Source organism: Aquarana catesbeiana, linkage group LG02 (genome assembly GCF_042186555.1).
Source record: "Aquarana catesbeiana isolate 2022-GZ linkage group LG02, ASM4218655v1, whole genome shotgun sequence".
In the NCBI taxonomy this organism is placed as follows: Eukaryota; Metazoa; Chordata; class Amphibia; order Anura; family Ranidae; genus Aquarana; species Aquarana catesbeiana.
The window spans coordinates 595,443,981-595,463,808 of NC_133325.1; the positions used below are offsets into that span (position 1 = coordinate 595,443,981).

Sequence of the window (19,828 nt, forward strand, 5' to 3'; positions counted from 1 at the left end):
AGCAAAGTTTTAAAAGCAACTCACAGTCTTGTTCAGCGCAGTAACAGGCGAGACTACAACGGAGATGGAGCATTTTTGTTTTCACCTCTTTAAAAACAGAATGGCCTAGCATATTTCCTTTGCTTTCGAAAGAATGATTAGTCAGTGAGGACAGTCTTTTCTTTGTCTTTCTAACATATAAAGCCCCAGAATCTTTCCTTGGGTTCCATGAGTATTGTTTCCATTTCCTCCAAGTGCACAAGCCAAAGGAAAAACATGAGCAGCGACTGCCTGTCGCACTGCTAACAACCTTCCCACATAGAAATATCATGTCATTTTTGTTTCCATCTTGCAATTAGTAAATAAAAGACATGGTTTATAAATTAGACCAAAACATAAAATTGGAAACTCAGCTGTTTTTGAAACAATACAAGACTCTCAGCACTAAAACAACCACTCTGAATGAGTTCCCTCATGCCATCTTCCCATCTAGAAAGATGACAATGTCATTAAATAGTGGCAGCACCTGCATAGAGCAGCACTTCCAACAAGAATCTTTCTGAGACAAGAACCCTAAAATTCATCATCGTGGAAGATGAGTTTGGACGCTTTCGAGCACATTTCTCTCTTTGAAACCTACAGAAATGATACCTGAAAGTATAATCCTACTTAGCCAAAGCAAAGATTTCAGCAACATCTTAACCACTATTCCTTCAACAAATGGTGAACATGTTTGTTAACCTCCAATGTAAACTACTTGTAGAAATCAAGTAGTAATAATTAAGATGCCTGTTTGCCAACGTCCTATTCTAAAGAAAAATCATTTTGCAATTCTTTTCTCACAAATCGTAACATTTCTTGATGCCTTATATTGGCTATCTTGATTCTTTTGGATGTCCTTTTGGTAACCCGAGCAAAGTTTTAAAAGCACCTCACAGTCTTGTTCAGCGCAGAAACAGGAGAGACTACAACGCAGATGGAGCATTTTTGTTTTCACCTCTTTAAAAACAGAATGGCCTGGCATGTTTCCTTTGCTTCCGAAAGAATGGTTTGTCAGTGAGGACAGTCTTTTCTTTGTCTTTCTAACATATAAAGCCCCAGAATCTTTCCTTGGGTTCCATGAGCGCTGTTTCCATTTCCTCCAAGCGCCCAAGCCAAAGGAAAAACAAGAGCAGCGACTGCCTGTCGTACTGCTAACAACCTTCCCACATAGAAATATCGTGTCATGTTTGTTTCCATCTGGCAATTAATAAATAAAAGACATGGTTTACAAATTAGACCAAAACACAGAATTGGAAAATCAGCTGTTTTTGAAACAATACAAGACTCTCAGCACTCAAACAACCACTCTGAATGAGTTCCCTCCTGCCATCTTCCCATCTAGAAAGATGACAATGTCATCAAATGGTGGCAGCACCTGCATAGAACAGCACTGCCAACAAGAATCCTTCTGGGACAAGAACCCTAAAATTCATCATCGTGGAAGGTGAGTTTGGACCCTTTCGAGCACATTTCTCCCTTTGAATCCTACAGAAATGATCCCTGAAAGTATAGTCCTACCTTGCCATGGCAAAGATTTCAGCAACATCTTAACCACTATTCCTTCAACAAATGGTGAACATGTTTGTTAACCTCCAATGTAAACTACTTGTAGAAATTAAGTAGAAATAATTAAGATGCCTGTTTGCCAATGTCCTATTCTAAGGAAAAATCATTTTGCAATTCTTTTCTCTCAAATCGTAACATTTCTTGATGCCTTATATTGTCTATCTTGATTCTTTTGGATGTCCTTTTGGTAACCCGAGCAAAGTTTTAAAAGCACCTCACAGTCTTGTTCAGCGCAGAAACAGGAGAGACTACAAGGCAGATGGAGCATTTTTGTTTTCACCTCTTTAAAAACAGAATGGCCTGGCATGTTTCCTTTGCTTCCGAAAGAATGGTTTGTCAGTGAGGACAGTCTTTTCTTTGTCTTTCTAACATATAAAGCCCCAGAATCTTTCCTTGGGTTCCATGAGCGTTGTTTCCATTTCCTCCAAGCGCCCAAGCCAAAGGAAAAACATGAGCAGCGACTGCCTGTCGCACTACTAACAACCTTCCCACATAGAAATATCATGTCATTTTTGTTTCCATCTGGCAATTAGTAAATAAAAGACATGGTTTACAAATTAGACCAAAACACAAAATTGGAAACTCAGCTGTTTTTGAAACAATACAAGACTCTCAGCACTCAAACAACCACTCTGAATGAGTTCCCTCCTGCCATCTTCCCATCTAGAAAGATAACAATGTCATCAAATGGTGGCAGCACCTGCATAGAGCAGCGCTGCCAACAAGAATCCTTCTGAGACAAGAACTCTAAAATTCATCATCGTGGAAGTTGAGTTTGGACGCTTTCGAGCACATTTCTCCCTTTGAATCCTACAGAAATGATCCCTGAAAGTATGGTCCTACCTTGCCACGGCAAAGATTTCAGCAACATCTTAATCACTATTCCTTCAACAATTGGTGAACATGTTTGTTAACCTCCAATGTAAACTACTTGTAAAAATCAATTAGTATTAATTAAGATGCCTGTTTGCCAACGTCCTATTCTAAAGAAAAATCATTTTGCAATTCTTTTCTCTCAATTCGTAACATTTCTTGATGCCTTATATTGGCTATCTTGATTCTTTTGGATGTCCTTTTGGTAACCCGAGCAAAGTTTTAAAAGCACCTCACAGTCTTGTTCAGCGCGGAAACAGGAGAGACTACAACGCAGATGGAGCATTTTTGTTTTCACCTCTTTAAAAACAGAATGGCCTGGCATGTTTCCTTTGCTTCCGAAAGAATGGTTTGTCAGTGAGGACAGTCTTTTCTTTGTCTTTCTAACATATAAAGCCCCAGAATCTTTCCTTGGGTTCCATGAGCGCTGTTTCCATTTCCTCCAAGCGCCCAAGCCAAAGGAAAAACATGAGCAGCGACTGCCTGTCGTACTGCTAACAACCTTCCCACATAGAAATATCATGTCATTTTTGTTTCCATCTGGCAATTAGTAAATAAAAGACATGGTTTACAAATTAGACCAAAACACAAAACTGGAAACTCAGCTGTTTTTGAAACAATACAAGACTCTCAGCACTCAAACAACCACTCTGAATGAGTTCCCTCCTGCCATCTTCCCATCTAGAAAGATGACCATGTCATCAAATGGTGGCAGCACCTGCATAGAGCAGCACTGCCAACAAAAATCCTTTTGAGACAAAAACCCTAAAATTCATCATCGTGGAAGGTGAGTTTAGACACTTTTGAGCACATTTTTCCCATTGAATCCTACAGAAATGATCCCTGAAAGTATAGTCCTACCTTGCCACGCCAAAGATTTCAGCAACATCTTAACCACTATTCCTTCAACAAATGGTGAACATGTTTGTTAACTTCCAATGTAAACTACTTGTAGAAATCAAGTAGTAATAATTAAGATGCCTGTTTGCCAACATCCTATTCTAAAGAAAAATCATTTTGCAATTCTTTTCTCTCAAATCGTAATATTTTTTGATGCCTTATATTGGCTATCTTGATTCTTTTGGATGTCCTTTTGGTAACCCGAGCAAAGTTTTAAAAGCACCTCACAGTCTTGTTCAGCGCAGTAACAGGCGAGACTACAACGGAGATGGAGCATTTTTGTTTTCACCTCTTTAAAAACAGAATGGCCTAGCATATTTCCTTTGCTTTCGAAAGAATGATTAGTCAGTGAGGACAGTCTTTTCTTTGTCTTTCTAACATATAAAGCCCCAGAATCTTTCCTTGGGTTCCATGAGTATTGTTTCCATTTCCTCCAAGTGCACAAGCCAAAGGAAAAACATGAGCAGCGACTGCCTGTCGCACTGCTAACAACCTTCCCACATAGAAATATCATGTCATTTTTGTTTCCATCTTGCAATTAGTAAATAAAAGACATGGTTTATAAATTAGACCAAAACATAAAATTGGAAACTCAGCTGTTTTTGAAACAATACAAGACTCTCAGCACTAAAACAACCACTCTGAATGAGTTCCCTCATGCCATCTTCCCATCTAGAAAGATGACAATGTCATTAAATAGTGGCAGCACCTGCATAGAGCAGCACTTCCAACAAGAATCTTTCTGAGACAAGAACCCTAAAATTCATCATCGTGGAAGATGAGTTTGGACGCTTTCGAGCACATTTCTCTCTTTGAAACCTACAGAAATGATACCTGAAAGTATAGTCCTACCTTGCCATGGCAAAGATTTCAGCAACATCTTAACCACTATTCCTTCAACAAATGGTGAACATGTTTGTTAACCTCCAATGTAAACTACTTGTAGAAATCAAGTAGTAATAATTAAGATGCCTGTTTGCCAACGTCCTATTCTAAAGAAAAATCATTTTGCAATTCTTTTCTCACAAATCGTAACATTTCTTGATGCCTTATATTGGCTATCTTGATTCTTTTGGATGTCCTTTTGGTAACCCGAGCAAAGTTTTAAAAGCACCTCACAGTCTTGTTCAGCGCAGAAACAGGAGAGACTACAACGCAGATGGAGCATTTTTGTTTTCACCTCTTTAAAAACAGAATGGCCTGGCATGTTTCCTTTGCTTCCGAAAGAATGGTTTGTCAGTGAGGACAGTCTTTTCTTTGTCTTTCTAACATATAAAGCCCCAGAATCTTTCCTTGGGTTACATGAGCGCTGTTTCCATTTCCTCCAAGCGCCCAAGCCAAAGGAAAAACAAGAGCAGCGACTGCATGTCGTACTGCTAACAACCTTCCCACATAGAAATATCGTGTCATGTTTGTTTCCATCTGGCAATTAGTAAATAAAAGACATGGTTTACAAATTAGACCAAAACACAAAATTGGAAACTCAGCTGTTTTTGAAACAATACAAGACTCTCAGCACTCAAACAACCACTCTGAATGAGTTCCCTCCTGCCATCTTCCCATCTAGAAAGATAACAATGTCATCAAATGGTGGCAGCACCTGCATAGAGCAGCGCTGCCAACAAGAATCCTTCTGAGACAAGAACTCTAAAATTCATCATCGTGGAAGGTGAGTTTGGACGCTTTCGAGCACATTTCTCCCTTTGAATCCTACAGAAATGATCCCTGAAAGTATGGTCCTACCTTGCCACGGCAAAGATTTCAGCAACATCTTAATCACTATTCCTTCAACAATTGGTGAACATGTTTGTTAACCTCCAATGTAAACTACTTGTAAAAATCAATTAGTATTAATTAAGATGCCTGTTTGCCAACGTCCTATTCTAAAGAAAAATCATTTTGCAATTCTTTTCTCTCAAATCGTAACATTTCTTGATGCCTTATATTGGCTATCTTGATTCTTTTGGATGTCCTTTTGGTAACCCGAGCAAAGTTTTAAAAGCACCTCACAGTCTTGTTCAGCGCAGAAACAGGAGAGACTACAACGCAGATGGAGCATTTTTGTTTTCACCTCTTTAAAAATAGAATGGCCTGGCATGTTTCCTTTGCTTCCGAAAGAATGGTTTGTCAGTGAGGACAGTCTTTTCTTTGTCTTTCTAACATATAAAGCCCCAGAATCTTTCCTTGGGTTCCATGAGTATTGTTTCCATTTCCTCCAAGTGCACAAGCCAAAGGAAAAACATGAGCAGCGACTGCCTGTCGCACTGCTAACAACCTTCCCACATAGAAATATCATGTCATTTTTGTTTCCATCTTGCAATTAGTAAATAAAAGACATGGTTTATAAATTAGACCAAAACATAAAATTGGAAACTCAGCTGTTTTTGAAACAATACAAGACTCTCAGCACTCAAACAACCACTCTGAATGAGTTCCCTCATGCCATCTTCCCATCTAGAAAGATGACAACGTCATTAAATGGTGGCAGCACCTGCATAGAGCAGCACTGCCAACAAGAATCCTTCTGAGACAAGAACCCTAAAATTCATCATCGTGGAAGATGAGTTTGGACGCTTTCGAGCACGTTTCTCTCTTTGAAACCTGCAGAAATGATACCTGAAAGTATAATCCTACTTAGCCAAAGCAAAGATTTCAGCAACATCTTAACCACTATTCCTTCAACAAATGGTGAACATGTTTGTTAACCTCCAATGTAAACTACTTGTAGAAATCAAGTAGTAATAATTAAGATGCCTGTTTGCCAACGTCCTATTCTAAAGAAAAATCATTTTGCAATTCTTTTCTCTCAAATCGTAACATTTCTTGATGCCTTATATTGGCTATCTTGATTCTTTTGGATGTCCTTTTGGTAACCCGAGCAAAGTTTTAAAAGCACCTCACAGTCTTGTTCAGCGCAGAAACAGGAGAGACTACAACGCAGATGGAGCATTTTTGTTTTCACCTCTTTAAAAACAGAATGGCCTGGCATGTTTCCTTTGCTTCCGAAAGAATGGTTTGTCAGTGAGGACAGTCTTTTCTTTGTCTTTCTAACATATAAAGCCCCAGAATCTTTCCTTGGGTTCCATGAGCGCTGTTTCCATTTCCTCCAAGCGCCCAAGCCAAAGGAAAAACAAGAGCAGCGACTGCATGTCGTACTGCTAACAACCTTCCCACATAGAAATATCGTGTCATGTTTGTTTCCATCTGGCAATTAATAAATAAAAGACATGGTTTACAAATTAGACCAAAACACAGAATTGGAAACTCAGCTGATTTTGAAACAATACAAGACTCTCAGCACTCAAACAACCACTCTGAATGAGTTCCCTCCTGCCATCTTCCCATCCAGAAAGATGACAATGTCATCAAATGGTGGCAGCACCTGCATAGAACAGCACTGACAACAAGAATCTTTCTGAGACAAGAACCCTAAAATTCATCATCGTGGAAGGTGAGTTTGGACACTTTCGAGCACATTTCTCCCTTTGAATCCTACATGAATGATCCCTGAAAGTATAGTCCTACCTTGCCATGGCAAAGATTTCAGCAACATCTTAACCACTATTCCTTCAACAAATGGTGAACATGTTTGTTAACCTCCAATGTAAACTACTTGTAGAAATCAAGTAGTAATAATTAAGATGCCTGTTTGCCAACGTCCTATTCTAAAGAAAAATCATTTTGCAATTCTTTTCTCTCAAATCGTAACATTTCTTGATGCCTTATATTGTCCATCTTGATTCTTTTGGATGTCCTTTTGGTAACCCGAGCAAAGTTTTAAAAGCACCTCACAGTCTTGTTCAGCGCAGAAACAGGAGAGACTACAACGCAGATGGAGCATTTTTGTTTTCACCTCTTTAAAAACAGAATGGCCTGGCATGTTTCCTTTGCTTTCGAAAGAATGATTAGTCAGTGAGGACAGTCTTTTCTTTGTCTTTCTAACATATAAAGCCCCAGAATCTTTCCTTGGGTTCCATGAGTATTGTTTCCATTTCCTCCAAGTGCACAAGCCAAAGGAAAAACATGAGCAGCGACTGCCTGTCGCACTGCTAACAACCTTCCCACATAGAAATATCATGTCATTTTTGTTTCCATCTTGCAATTAGTAAATAAAAGACATGGTTTATAAATTAGACCAAAACATAAAATTGGAAACTCAGCTGTTTTTGAAACAATACAAGTCTCTCAGCACTCAAACAACCACTCTGAATGAGTTCCCTCATGCCATCTTCCCATCTAGAAAGATGACAACGTCATTAAATGGTGGCAGCACCTGCATAGAGCAGCACTGCCAACAAGAATCCTTCTGAGACAAGAACCCTAAAATTCATCATCGTGGAAGATGAGTTTGGACGCTTTCGAGCACGTTTCTCTCTTTGAAACCTACAGAAATGATACCTGATAGTATAATCCTACTTAGCCAAAGCAAAGATTTCAGCAACATCTTAACCACTATTCCTTCAACAAATGGTGAACATGTTTGTTAACCTCCAATGTAAACTACTTGTAGAAATCAAGTAGTAATAATTAAGATGCCTGTTTGCCAACGTCCTATTCTAAAGAAAAATCATTTTGCAATTCTTTTCTCTCAAATCGTAACATTTCTTGATGCCTTATATTGGCTATCTTGATTCTTTTGGATGTCCTCTTGGTAACCCGAGCAAAGTTTTAAAAGCACCTCACAGTCTTGTTCAGCGCAGAAACAGGAGAGACTACAACGCAGATGGAGCATTTTTGTTTTCACCTCTTTAAAAACAGAATGGCCTGGCATGTTTCCTTTGCTTCCGAAAGAATGGTTTGTCAGTGAGGACAGTCTTTTCTTTGTCTTTCTAACATATAAAGCCCCAGAATCTTTCCTTGGGTTCCATGAGCGCTGTTTCCATTTCCTCCAAGCGCCCAAGCCAAAGGAAAAACAAGAGCAGCGACTGCATGTCGTACTGCTAACAACCTTCCCACATAGAAATATCATGTCATGTTTGTTTCCATCTGGCAATTAATAAATAAAAGACATGGTTTACAAATTAGACCAAAACACAGAATTGGAAACTCAGCTGTTTTTGAAACAATACAAGACTCTCAGCACTCAAACAACCACTCTGAATGAGTTCCCTCCTGCCATCTTCCCATCCAGAAAGATGACAATGTCATCAAATGGTGGCAGCACCTGCATAGAACAGCACTGCCAACAAGAATCCTTCTGAGACAAGAACCCTAAAATTCATCATCGTGGAAGGTGAGTTTGGACACTTTCGAGCACATTTCTCCCTTTGAATCCTACAGAAATGATCCCTGAAAGTATAGTCCTACCTTGCCATGGCAAAGATTTCAGCAACATCTTAACCACTATTCCTTCAACAAATGGTGAACATGTTTGTTAACCTCCAATGTAAACTACTTGTAGAAATCAAGTAGTAATAATTAAGATGCCTGTTTGCCAACGTCCTATTCTAAGGAAAAATCATTTTGCAATTCTTTTCTCTCAAATCGTAACATTTCTTGATGCCTTATATTGTCTATCTTGATTCTTTTGGATGTCATTTTGGTAACCCGAGCAAAGTTTTAAAAGCACCTCACAGTCTTGTTCAGCATAGAAACAGGAGAGACTACAACGCAGATGGAGCATTTTTGTTTTCACCTCTTTAAAAACAGAATGGCCTGGCATGTTTCCTTTGCTTCCGAAAGAATGGTTTGTCAGTGAGGACAGTCTTTTCTTTGTCTTTCTAACATATAAAGCCCCAGAATCTTTCCTTGGGTTCCATGAGCGTTGTTTCCATTTCCTCCAAGCGCCCAAGCCAAAGGAAAAACATGTGCAGCGACTGCCTGTCGTACTGCTAACAGCCTTCCCACATAGAAATATCATGTCATTTTTGTTTCCGTCTGGCAATTAGTAAATAAAAGACATGGTTTACAAATTAGACCAAAACACAAAATTGGAAACTCAGCTGTTTTTGAAACAATACAAGACTCTCAGCACTCAAACAACCACTCTGAATGAGTTCCCTCCTGCCATCTTCCCATCTAGAAAGATAACAATGTCATCAAATGGTGGCAGCACCTGCATAGAGCAGCACTGCCAACAAGAATCCTTTTGAAACAAAAACCCTAAAATTCATCATCGTGGAAGGTGAGTTTAGACACTTTTGAGCACATTTTTCCCATTGAATCCTACAGAAATGATCCCTGAAAGTAAAGTCCTACCTTGCCACGCCAAAGATTTCAGCAACATCTTAACCACTATTCCTTCAACAAATGGTGAACATGTTTGTTAACCTCCAATGGAAACTACTTGTAGAAATCAAGTAGTAATAATTAAGATGCCTGTTTGCCAACATCCTATTCTAAAGAAAAATCATTTTGCAATTCTTTTCTCTCAAATCGTAATATTTTTTGATGCCTTATATTGGCTATCTTGATTCTTTTGGATGTCCTTTTGGTAACCCGAGCAAAGTTTTAAAAGCAACTCACAGTCTTGTTCAGCGCAGTAACAGGCGAGACTACAACGGAGATGGAGCATTTTTGTTTTCACCTCTTTAAAAACAGAATGGCCTAGCATATTTCCTTTGCTTTCGAAAGAATGATTAGTCAGTGAGGACAGTCTTTTCTTTGTCTTTCTAACATATAAAGCCCCAGAATCTTTCCTTGGGTTCCATGAGTATTGTTTCCATTTCCTCCAAGTGCACAAGCCAAAGGAAAAACATGAGCAGCGACTGCCTGTCGCACTGCTAACAACCTTCCCACATAGAAATATCATGTCATTTTTGTTTCCATCTTGCAATTAGTAAATAAAAGACATGGTTTATAAATTAGACCAAAACATAAAATTGGAAACTCAGCTGTTTTTGAAACAATACAAGACTCTCAGCACTAAAACAACCACTCTGAATGAGTTCCCTCATGCCATCTTTCCATCTAGAAAGATGACAATGTCATTAAATAGTGGCAGCACCTGCATAGAGCAGCACTTCCAACAAGAATCTTTCTGAGACAAGAACCCTAAAATTCATCATCGTGGAAGATGAGTTTGGACGCTTTCGAGCACATTTCTCTCTTTGAAACCTACAGAAATGATACCTGAAAGTATAATCCTACTTAGCCAAAGCAAAGATTTCAGCAACATCTTAACCAATATTCCTTCAACAAATGGTGAACATGTTTGTTAACCTCCAATGTAAACTACTTGTAGAAATCAAGTAGTAATAATTAAGATGCCTGTTTGCCAACGTCCTATTCTAAAGAAAAATCATTTTGCAATTCTTTTCTCACAAATCGTAACATTTCTTGATGCCTTATATTGGCTATCTTGATTCTTTTGGATGTCCTTTTGGTAACCCGAGCAAAGTTTTAAAAGCACCTCACAGTCTTGTTCAGCGCAGAAACAGGAGAGACTACAACGCAGATGGAGCATTTTTGTTTTCACCTCTTTAAAAACAGAATGGCCTGGCATGTTTCCTTTGCTTCCGAAAGAATGGTTTGTCAGTGAGGACAGTCTTTTCTTTGTCTTTCTAACATATAAAGCCCCAGAATCTTTCCTTGGGTTCCATGAGCGCTGTTTCCATTTCCTCCAAGCGCCCAAGCCAAAGGAAAAACAAGAGCAGCGACTGCCTGTCGTACTGCTAACAACCTTCCCACATAGAAATATCGTGTCATGTTTGTTTCCATCTGGCAATTAATAAATAAAAGACATGGTTTACAAATTAGACCAAAACACAGAATTGGAAACTCAGCTGTTTTTGAAACAATACAAGACTCTCAGCACTCAAACAACCACTCTGAATGAGTTCCCTCCTGCCATCTTCCCATCCAGAAAGATGACAATGTCATCAAATGGTGGCAGCACCTGCATAGAACAGCACTGCCAACAAGAATCTTTCTGAGACAAGAACCCTAAAATTCATCATCGTGGAAGGTGAGTTTGGACACTTTCGAGCACATTTCTCCCTTTGAATCCTACAGAAATGATCCCTGAAAGTATAGTCCTACCTTGCCATGGCAAAGATTTCAGCAACATCTTAACCACTATTCCTTCAACAAATGGTGAACATGTTTGTTAACCTCCAATGTAAACTACTTGTAGAAATCAAGTAGTAATAATTAAGATGCCTGTTTGCCAACGTCCTATTCTAAAGAAAAATCATTTTGCAATTCTTTTCTCTCAAATCGTAACATTTCTTGATGCCTTATATTGTCCATCTTGATTCTTTTGGATGTCCTTTTGGTAACCCGAGCAAAGTTTTAAAAGCACCTCACAGTCTTGTTCAGCGCAGAAACAGGAGAGACTACAACGCAGATGGAGCATTTTTGTTTTCACCTCTTTAAAAACAGAATGGCCTGGCATGTTTCCTTTGCTTTCGAAAGAATGATTAGTCAGTGAGGACAGTCTTTTCTTTGTCTTTCTAACATATAAAGCCCCAGAATCTTTCCTTGGGTTCCATGAGTATTGTTTCCATTTCCTCCAAGTGCACAAGCCAAAGGAAAAACATGAGCAGCGACTGCCTGTCGCACTGCTAACAACCTTCCCACATAGAAATATCATGTCATTTTTGTTTCCATCTTGCAATTAGTAAATAAAAGACATGGTTTATAAATTAGACCAAAACATAAAATTGGAAACTCAGCTGTTTTTGAAACAATACAAGACTCTCAGCACTCAAACAACCACTCTGAATGAGTTCCCTCATGCCATCTTCCCATCTAGAAAGATGACAACGTCATTAAATGGTGGCAGCACCTGCATAGAGCAGCACTGCCAACAAGAATCCTTCTGAGACAAGAACCCTAAAATTCATCATCGTGGAAGATGAGTTTGGACGCTTTCGAGCACGTTTCTCTCTTTGAAACCTACAGAAATGATACCTGATAGTATAATCCTACTTAGCCAAAGCAAAGATTTCAGCAACATCTTAACCACTATTCCTTCAACAAATGGTGAACATGTTTGTTAACCTCCAATGTAAACTACTTGTAGAAATCAAGTAGTAATAATTAAGATGCCTGTTTGCCAACGTCCTATTCTAAAGAAAAATCATTTTGCAATTCTTTTCTCTCAAATCGTAACATTTCTTGATGCCTTATATTGGCTATCTTGATTCTTTTGGATGTCCTTTTGGTAACCCGAGCAAAGTTTTAAAAGCACCTCACAGTCTTGTTCAGCGCAGAAACAGGAGAGACTACAACGCAGATGGAGCATTTTTGTTTTCACCTCTTTAAAAACAGAATGGCCTGGCATGTTTCCTTTGCTTCCGAAAGAATGGTTTGTCAGTGAGGACAGTCTTTTCTTTGTCTTTCTAACATATAAAGCCCCAGAATCTTTCCTTGGGTTCCATGAGCGCTGTTTCCATTTCCTCCAAGCGCCCAAGCCAAAGGAAAAACAAGAGCAGCGACTGCATGTCGTACTGCTAACAACCTTCCCACATAGAAATATCGTGTCATGTTTGTTTCCATCTGGCAATTAATAAATAAAAGACATGGTTTACAAATTAGACCAAAACACAGAATTGGAAACTCAGCTGATTTTGAAACAATACAAGACTCTCAGCACTCAAACAACCACTCTGAATGAGTTCCCTCCTGCCATCTTCCCATCCAGAAAGATGACAATGTCATCAAATGGTGGCAGCACCTGCATAGAACAGCACTGACAACAAGAATCTTTCTGAGACAAGAACCCTAAAATTCATCATCGTGGAAGGTGAGTTTGGACACTTTCGAGCACATTTCTCCCTTTGAATCCTACAGAAATGATCCCTGAAAGTATAGTCCTACCTTGCCATGGCAAAGATTTCAGCAACATCTTAACCACTATTCCTTCAACAAATGGTGAACATGTTTGTTAACCTCCAATGTAAACTACTTGTAGAAATCAAGTAGTAATAATTAAGATGCCTGTTTGCCAACGTCCTATTCTAAAGAAAAATCATTTTGCAATTCTTTTCTCTCAAATCGTAACATTTCTTGATGCCTTATATTGTCCATCTTGATTCTTTTGGATGTCCTTTTGGTAACCCGAGCAAAGTTTTAAAAGCACCTCACAGTCTTGTTCAGCGCAGAAACAGGAGAGACTACAACGCAGATGGAGCATTTTTGTTTTCACCTCTTTAAAAACAGAATGGCCTGGCATGTTTCCTTTGCTTTCGAAAGAATGATTAGTCAGTGAGGACAGTCTTTTCTTTGTCTTTCTAACATATAAAGCCCCAGAATCTTTCCTTGGGTTCCATGAGTATTGTTTCCATTTCCTCCAAGTGCACAAGCCAAAGGAAAAACATGAGCAGCGACTGCCTGTCGCACTGCTAACAACCTTCCCACATAGAAATATCATGTCATTTTTGTTTCCATCTTGCAATTAGTAAATAAAAGACATGGTTTATAAATTAGACCAAAACATAAAATTGGAAACTCAGCTGTTTTTGAAACAATACAAGACTCTCAGCACTCAAACAACCACTCTGAATGAGTTCCCTCATGCCATCTTCCCATCTAGAAAGATGACAACGTCATTAAATGGTGGCAGCACCTGCATAGAGCAGCACTGCCAACAAGAATCCTTCTGAGACAAGAACCCTAAAATTCATCATCGTGGAAGATGAGTTTGGACGCTTTCGAGCACGTTTCTCTCTTTGAAACCTACAGAAATGATACCTGATAGTATAATCCTACTTAGCCAAAGCAAAGATTTCAGCAACATCTTAACCACTATTCCTTCAACAAATGGTGAACATGTTTGTTAACCTCCAATGTAAACTACTTGTAGAAATCAAGTAGTAATAATTAAGATGCCTGTTTGCCAACGTCCTATTCTAAAGAAAAATCATTTTGCAATTCTTTTCTCTCAAATCGTAACATTTCTTGATGCCTTATATTGGCTATCTTGATTCTTTTGGATGTCCTTTTGGTAACCCGAGCAAAGTTTTAAAAGCACCTCACAGTCTTGTTCAGCGCAGAAACAGGAGAGACTACAACGCAGATGGAGCATTTTTGTTTTCACCTCTTTAAAAACAGAATGGCCTGGCATGTTTCCTTTGCTTCCGAAAGAATGGTTTGTCAGTGAGGACAGTCTTTTCTTTGTCTTTCTAACATATAAAGCCCCAGAATCTTTCCTTGGGTTCCATGAGCGCTGTTTCCATTTCCTCCAAGCGCCCAAGCCAAAGGAAAAACAAGAGCAGCGACTGCATGTCGTACTGCTAACAACCTTCCCACATAGAAATATCGTGTCATGTTTGTTTCCATCTGGCAATTAATAAATAAAAGACATGGTTTACAAATTAGACCAAAACACAGAATTGGAAACTCAGCTGTTTTTGAAACAATACAAGACTCTCAGCACTCAAACAACCACTCTGAATGAGTTCCCTCCTGCCATCTTCCCATCCAGAAAGATGACAATGTCATCAAATGGTGGCAGCACCTGCATAGAACAGCACTGCCAACAAGAATCCTTCAATTCATCATCGTGGAAGGTGAGTTTGGACACTTTCGAGCACATTTCTCCCTTTGAATCCTACAGAAATGATCCCTGAAAGTATAGTCCTACCTTGCCATGGCAAAGATTTCAGCAACATCTTAACCACTATTCCTTCAACAAATGGTGAACATGTTTGTTAACCTCCAATGTAAACTACTTGTAGAAATCAAGTAGTAATAATTAAGATGCCTGTTTGCCAACGTCCTATTCTAAAGAAAAATCATTTTGCAATTCTTTTCTCTCAAATCGTAACATTTCTTGATGCCTTATATTGTCCATCTTGATTCTTTTGGATGTCCTTTTGGTAACCCGAGCAAAGTTTTAAAAGCACCTCACAGTCTTGTTCAGCGCAGAAACAGGAGAGACTACAACGCAGATGGAGCATTTTTGTTTTCACCTCTTTAAAAACAGAATGGCCTGGCATGTTTCCTTTGCTTTCGAAAGAATGATTAGTCAGTGAGGACAGTCTTTTCTTTGTCTTTCTAACATATAAAGCCCCAGAATCTTTCCTTGGGTTCCATGAGTATTGTTTCCATTTCCTCCAAGTGCACAAGCCAAAGGAAAAACATGAGCAGCGACTGCCTGTCGCACTGCTAACAACCTTCCCACATAGAAATATCATGTCATTTTTGTTTCCATCTTGCAATTAGTAAATAAAAGACATGGTTTATAAATTAGACCAAAACATAAAATTGGAAACTCAGCTGTTTTTGAAACAATACAAGACTCTCAGCACTCAAACAACCACTCTGAATGAGTTCCCTCATGCCATCTTCCCATCTAGAAAGATGACAACGTCATTAAATGGTGGCAGCACCTGCATAGAGCAGCACTGCCAACAAGAATCCTTCTGAGACAAGAACCCTAAAATTCATCATCGTGGAAGATGAGTTTGGACGCTTTCGAGCACGTTTCTCTCTTTGAAACCTACAGAAATGATACCTGATAGTATAATCCTACTTAGCCAAAGCAAAGATTTCAGCAACATCTTAACCACTATTCCTTCAACAAATGGTGAACATGTTTGTTAACCTCCAATGTAAACTACTTGTAGAAATCAAGTAGTAATAATTAAGATGCCTGTTTGCCAACGTCCTATTCTAAAGAAAAATCATTTTGCAATTCTTTTCTCTCAAATCGTAACATTTCTTGATGCCTTATATTGGCTATCTTGATTCTTTTGGATGTCCTTTTGGTAACCCGAGCAAAGTTTTAAAAGCACCTCACAGTCTTGTTCAGCGCAGAAACAGGAGAGACTACAACGCAGATGGAGCATTTTTGTTTTCACCTCTTTAAAAACAGAATGGCCTGGCATGTTTCCTTTGCTTCCGAAAGAATGGTTTGTCAGTGAGGACAGTCTTTTCTTTGTCTTTCTAACATATAAAGCCCCAGAATCTTTCCTTGGGTTCCATGAGCGCTGTTTCCATTTCCTCCAAGCGCCCAAGCCAAAGGAAAAACAAGAGCAGCGACTGCATGTCGTACTGCTAACAACCTTCCCACATAGAAATATCGTGTCATGTTTGTTTCCATCTGGCAATTAATAAATAAAAGACATGGTTTACAAATTAGACCAAAACACAGAATTGGAAACTCAGCTGTTTTTGAAACAATACAAGACTCTCAGCACTCAAACAACCACTCTGAATGAGTTCCCTCCTGCCATCTTCCCATCCAGAAAGATGACAATGTCATCAAATGGTGGCAGCACCTGCATAGAACAGCACTGCCAACAAGAATCCTTCAATTCATCATCGTGGAAGGTGAGTTTGGACACTTTCGAGCACATTTCTCCCTTTGAATCCTACAGAAATGATCCCTGAAAGTATAGTCCTACCTTGCCATGGCAAAGATTTCAGCAACATCTTAACCACTATTCCTTCAACAAATGGTGAACATGTTTGTTAACCTCCAATGTAAACTACTTGTAGAAATCAAGTAGTAATAATTAAGATGCCTGTTTGCCAACGTCCTATTCTAAAGAAAAATCATTTTGCAATTCTTTTCTCTCAAATCGTAACATTTCTTGATGCCTTATATTGTCCATCTTGATTCTTTTGGATGTCCTTTTGGTAACCCGAGCAAAGTTTTAAAAGCACCTCACAGTCTTGTTCAGCGCAGAAACAGGAGAGACTACAACGCAGATGGAGCATTTTTGTTTTCACCTCTTTAAAAACAGAATGGCCTGGCATGTTTCCTTTGCTTTCGAAAGAATGATTAGTCAGTGAGGACAGTCTTTTCTTTGTCTTTCTAACATATAAAGCCCCAGAATCTTTCCTTGGGTTCCATGAGTATTGTTTCCATTTCCTCCAAGTGCACAAGCCAAAGGAAAAACATGAGCAGCGACTGCCTGTCGCACTGCTAACAACCTTCCCACATAGAAATATCATGTCATTTTTGTTTCCATCTTGCAATTAGTAAATAAAAGACATGGTTTATAAATTAGACCAAAACATAAAATTGGAAACTCAGCTGTTTTTGAAACAATACAAGACTCTCAGCACTCAAACAACCACTCTGAATGAGTTCCCTCATGCCATCTTCCCATCTAGAAAGATGACAACGTCATTAAATGGTGGCAGCACCTGCATAGAGCAGCACTGCCAACAAGAATCCTTCTGAGACAAGAACCCTAAAATTCATCATCGTGGAAGATGAGTTTGGACGCTTTCGAACACATTTCTCTCTTTGAAACCTACAGAAATGATACCTGAAAGTATAATCCTACTTAGCCAAAGCAAAGATTTCAGCAACATCTTAACCACTATTCCTTCAACAAATGGTGAACATGTTTGTTAACCTCCAATGTAAACTACTTGTAGAAATCAAGTAGTAATAATTAAGATGCCTGTTTGCCAACGTCCTATTCTAAAGAAAAATCATTTTGCAATTCTTTTCTCTCAAATCGTAACATTTCTTGATGCCTTATATTGGCTATCTTGATTCTTTTGGATGTCCTTTTGGTAACCCGAGCAAAGTTTTAAAAGCACCTCACAGTCTTGTTCAGCGCAGAAACAGGAGAGACTACAACGCAGATGGAGCATTTTTGTTTTCACCTCTTTAAAAACAGAATGGCCTGGCATGTTTCCTTTGCTTCCGAAAGAATGGTTTGTCAGTGAGGACAGTCTTTTCTTTGTCTTTCTAACATATAAAGCCCCAGAATCTTTCCTTGGGTTCCATGAGCGCTGTTTCCATTTCCTCCAAGCGCCCAAGCCAAAGGAAAAACAAGAGCAGCGACTGCATGTCGTACTGCTAACAACCTTCCCACATAGAAATATCGTGTCATGTTTGTTTCCATCTGGCAATTAATAAATAAAAGACATGGTTTACAAATTAGACCAAAACACAGAATTGGAAACTCAGCTGTTTTTGAAACAATACAAGACTCTCAGCACTCAAACAACCACTCTGAATGAGTTCCCTCCTGCCATCTTCCCATCCAGAAAGATGACAATGTCATCAAATGGTGGCAGCACCTGCATAGAACAGCACTGCCAACAAGAATCCTTCTGAGACAAGAACCCTAAAATTCATCATCGTGGAAGGTGAGTTTGGACACTTTCAAGCACATTTCTCCCTTTGAATCCTACAGAAATGATCCCTGAAAGTATAGTCCTACCTTGCCATGGCAAAGATTTCAGCAACATCTTAACCACTATTCCTTCAACAAATGGTGAACATGTTTGTTAACCTCCAATGTAAACTACTTGTAGAAATCAAGTAGTAATAATTAAGATGCCTGTTTGCCAACGTCCTATTCTAAAGAAAAATCATTTTGCAATTCTTTTCTCTCAAATCGTAACATTTCTTGATGCCTTATATTGTCCATCTTGATTCTTTTGGATGTCCTTTTGGTAACCCGAGCAAAGTTTTAAAAGCACCTCACAGTCTTGTTCAGCGCAGAAACAGGAGAGACTACAACGCAGATGGAGCATTTTTGTTTTCACCTCTTTAAAAACAGAATGGCCTGGCATGTTTCCTTTGCTTTCGAAAGAATGATTAGTCAGTGAGGACAGTCTTTTCTTTGTCTTTCTAACATATAAAGCCCCAGAATCTTTCCTTGGGTTCCATGAGTATTGTTTCCATTTCCTCCAAGTGCACAAGCCAAAGGAAAAACATGAGCAGCGACTGCCTGTCGCACTGCTAACAACCTTCCCACATAGAAATATCATGTCATTTTTGTTTCCATCTTGCAATTAGTAAATAATAGACATGGTTTATAAATTAGACCAAAACATAAAATTGGAAACTCAGCTGTTTTTGAAACAATACAAGACTCTCAGCACTCAAACAACCACTCTGAATGAGTTCCCTCATGCCATCTTCCCATCTAGAAAGATGACAACGTCATTAAATGGTGGCAGCACCTGCATAGAGCAGCACTGCCAACAAGAATCCTTCTGAGACAAGAACCCTAAAATTCATCATCGTGGAAGATGAGTTTGGACGCTTTCGAGCACGTTTCTCTCTTTGAAACCTACAGAAATGATACCTGATAGTATAATCCTACTTAGCCAAAGCAAAGATTTCAGCAACATCTTAACCACTATTCCTTCAACAAATGGTGAACATGTTTGTTAACCTCCAATGTAAACTACTTGTAGAAATCAAGTAGTAATAATTAAGATGCCTGTTTGCCAACGTCCTATTCTAAAGAAAAATCATTTTGCAATTCTTTTCTCTCAAATCGTAACATTTCTTGATGCCTTATATTGGCTATCTTGGATCTTTTGGATGTCCTTTTGGTAACCCGAGCAAAGTTTTAAAAGCACCTCACAGTCTTGTTCAGCGCAGAAACAGGAGAGACTACAACGCAGATGGAGCATTTTTGTTTTCACCTCTTTAAAAACAGAATGGCCTGGCATGTTTCCTTTGCTTCCGAAAGAATGGTTTGTCAGTGAGGACAGTCTTTTCTTTGTCTTTCTAACATATAAAGCCCCAGAATCTTTCCTTGGGTTCCATGAGCGCTGTTTCCATTTCCTCCAAGCGCCCAAGCCAAAGGAAAAACAAGAG

At 39.0% G+C, this 19,828-nt stretch overlaps 20 non-coding genes and 2 pseudogenes across 20 annotated transcripts; all 22 read right to left on the reverse strand.

The window, feature by feature from the left end:
* Window positions 1-431: 431 nt before the first annotated feature.
* Window positions 432-646, reverse strand: LOC141131094 (small nucleolar RNA U3). Its single transcript, XR_012242711.1, has one exon. It is a non-coding gene; the product is annotated as a small nucleolar RNA U3 (small nucleolar RNA).
* A 676-nt stretch (window positions 647-1,322) lies between these two features.
* Window positions 1,323-1,537, reverse strand: LOC141130993 (small nucleolar RNA U3). Its single transcript, XR_012242624.1, has one exon. It is a non-coding gene; the product is annotated as a small nucleolar RNA U3 (small nucleolar RNA).
* Window positions 1,538-2,213: 676 nt separating this feature from the next.
* Window positions 2,214-2,428, reverse strand: LOC141130914 (small nucleolar RNA U3). Its single transcript, XR_012242554.1, has one exon. It is a non-coding gene; the product is annotated as a small nucleolar RNA U3 (small nucleolar RNA).
* Window positions 2,429-3,104: 676 nt separating this feature from the next.
* On the reverse strand, window positions 3,105-3,319 carry LOC141130985 (small nucleolar RNA U3). Its single transcript, XR_012242617.1, has one exon. It is a non-coding gene; the product is annotated as a small nucleolar RNA U3 (small nucleolar RNA).
* A 676-nt stretch (window positions 3,320-3,995) lies between these two features.
* Window positions 3,996-4,210, reverse strand: LOC141130178 (small nucleolar RNA U3). Its single transcript, XR_012242025.1, has one exon. It is a non-coding gene; the product is annotated as a small nucleolar RNA U3 (small nucleolar RNA).
* Window positions 4,211-4,886: 676 nt separating this feature from the next.
* LOC141130925 (small nucleolar RNA U3) lies at window positions 4,887-5,101 on the reverse strand. The gene has a single exon (XR_012242564.1). It is a non-coding gene; the product is annotated as a small nucleolar RNA U3 (small nucleolar RNA).
* Window positions 5,102-5,777: 676 nt separating this feature from the next.
* Window positions 5,778-5,992, reverse strand: LOC141131082 (small nucleolar RNA U3). The gene has a single exon (XR_012242701.1). It is a non-coding gene; the product is annotated as a small nucleolar RNA U3 (small nucleolar RNA).
* Window positions 5,993-6,668: 676 nt separating this feature from the next.
* Window positions 6,669-6,883, reverse strand: LOC141131030 (small nucleolar RNA U3). The gene has a single exon (XR_012242656.1). It is a non-coding gene; the product is annotated as a small nucleolar RNA U3 (small nucleolar RNA).
* Window positions 6,884-7,559: 676 nt separating this feature from the next.
* Window positions 7,560-7,774, reverse strand: LOC141131072 (small nucleolar RNA U3). Its single transcript, XR_012242692.1, has one exon. It is a non-coding gene; the product is annotated as a small nucleolar RNA U3 (small nucleolar RNA).
* A 676-nt stretch (window positions 7,775-8,450) lies between these two features.
* On the reverse strand, window positions 8,451-8,665 carry LOC141130952 (small nucleolar RNA U3). Its single transcript, XR_012242587.1, has one exon. It is a non-coding gene; the product is annotated as a small nucleolar RNA U3 (small nucleolar RNA).
* Window positions 8,666-9,341: 676 nt separating this feature from the next.
* LOC141131013 (small nucleolar RNA U3) lies at window positions 9,342-9,556 on the reverse strand. Its single transcript, XR_012242641.1, has one exon. It is a non-coding gene; the product is annotated as a small nucleolar RNA U3 (small nucleolar RNA).
* A 676-nt stretch (window positions 9,557-10,232) lies between these two features.
* Window positions 10,233-10,447, reverse strand: LOC141131086 (small nucleolar RNA U3). The gene has a single exon (XR_012242704.1). It is a non-coding gene; the product is annotated as a small nucleolar RNA U3 (small nucleolar RNA).
* A 676-nt stretch (window positions 10,448-11,123) lies between these two features.
* Window positions 11,124-11,338, reverse strand: LOC141130948 (small nucleolar RNA U3). Its single transcript, XR_012242583.1, has one exon. It is a non-coding gene; the product is annotated as a small nucleolar RNA U3 (small nucleolar RNA).
* A 676-nt stretch (window positions 11,339-12,014) lies between these two features.
* On the reverse strand, window positions 12,015-12,229 carry LOC141131073 (small nucleolar RNA U3). Its single transcript, XR_012242693.1, has one exon. It is a non-coding gene; the product is annotated as a small nucleolar RNA U3 (small nucleolar RNA).
* A 676-nt stretch (window positions 12,230-12,905) lies between these two features.
* LOC141130944 (small nucleolar RNA U3) lies at window positions 12,906-13,120 on the reverse strand. Its single transcript, XR_012242579.1, has one exon. It is a non-coding gene; the product is annotated as a small nucleolar RNA U3 (small nucleolar RNA).
* Window positions 13,121-13,796: 676 nt separating this feature from the next.
* Window positions 13,797-14,011, reverse strand: LOC141131074 (small nucleolar RNA U3). The gene has a single exon (XR_012242694.1). It is a non-coding gene; the product is annotated as a small nucleolar RNA U3 (small nucleolar RNA).
* A 676-nt stretch (window positions 14,012-14,687) lies between these two features.
* On the reverse strand, window positions 14,688-14,885 carry LOC141130188 (small nucleolar RNA U3; annotated as a pseudogene).
* A 676-nt stretch (window positions 14,886-15,561) lies between these two features.
* LOC141131075 (small nucleolar RNA U3) lies at window positions 15,562-15,776 on the reverse strand. Its single transcript, XR_012242695.1, has one exon. It is a non-coding gene; the product is annotated as a small nucleolar RNA U3 (small nucleolar RNA).
* A 676-nt stretch (window positions 15,777-16,452) lies between these two features.
* Window positions 16,453-16,650, reverse strand: LOC141130189 (small nucleolar RNA U3; annotated as a pseudogene).
* Window positions 16,651-17,326: 676 nt separating this feature from the next.
* On the reverse strand, window positions 17,327-17,541 carry LOC141131035 (small nucleolar RNA U3). Its single transcript, XR_012242660.1, has one exon. It is a non-coding gene; the product is annotated as a small nucleolar RNA U3 (small nucleolar RNA).
* A 676-nt stretch (window positions 17,542-18,217) lies between these two features.
* On the reverse strand, window positions 18,218-18,432 carry LOC141130960 (small nucleolar RNA U3). The gene has a single exon (XR_012242594.1). It is a non-coding gene; the product is annotated as a small nucleolar RNA U3 (small nucleolar RNA).
* Window positions 18,433-19,108: 676 nt separating this feature from the next.
* On the reverse strand, window positions 19,109-19,323 carry LOC141131076 (small nucleolar RNA U3). Its single transcript, XR_012242696.1, has one exon. It is a non-coding gene; the product is annotated as a small nucleolar RNA U3 (small nucleolar RNA).
* Between the last annotated feature and the right edge of the window lie 505 nt (window positions 19,324-19,828).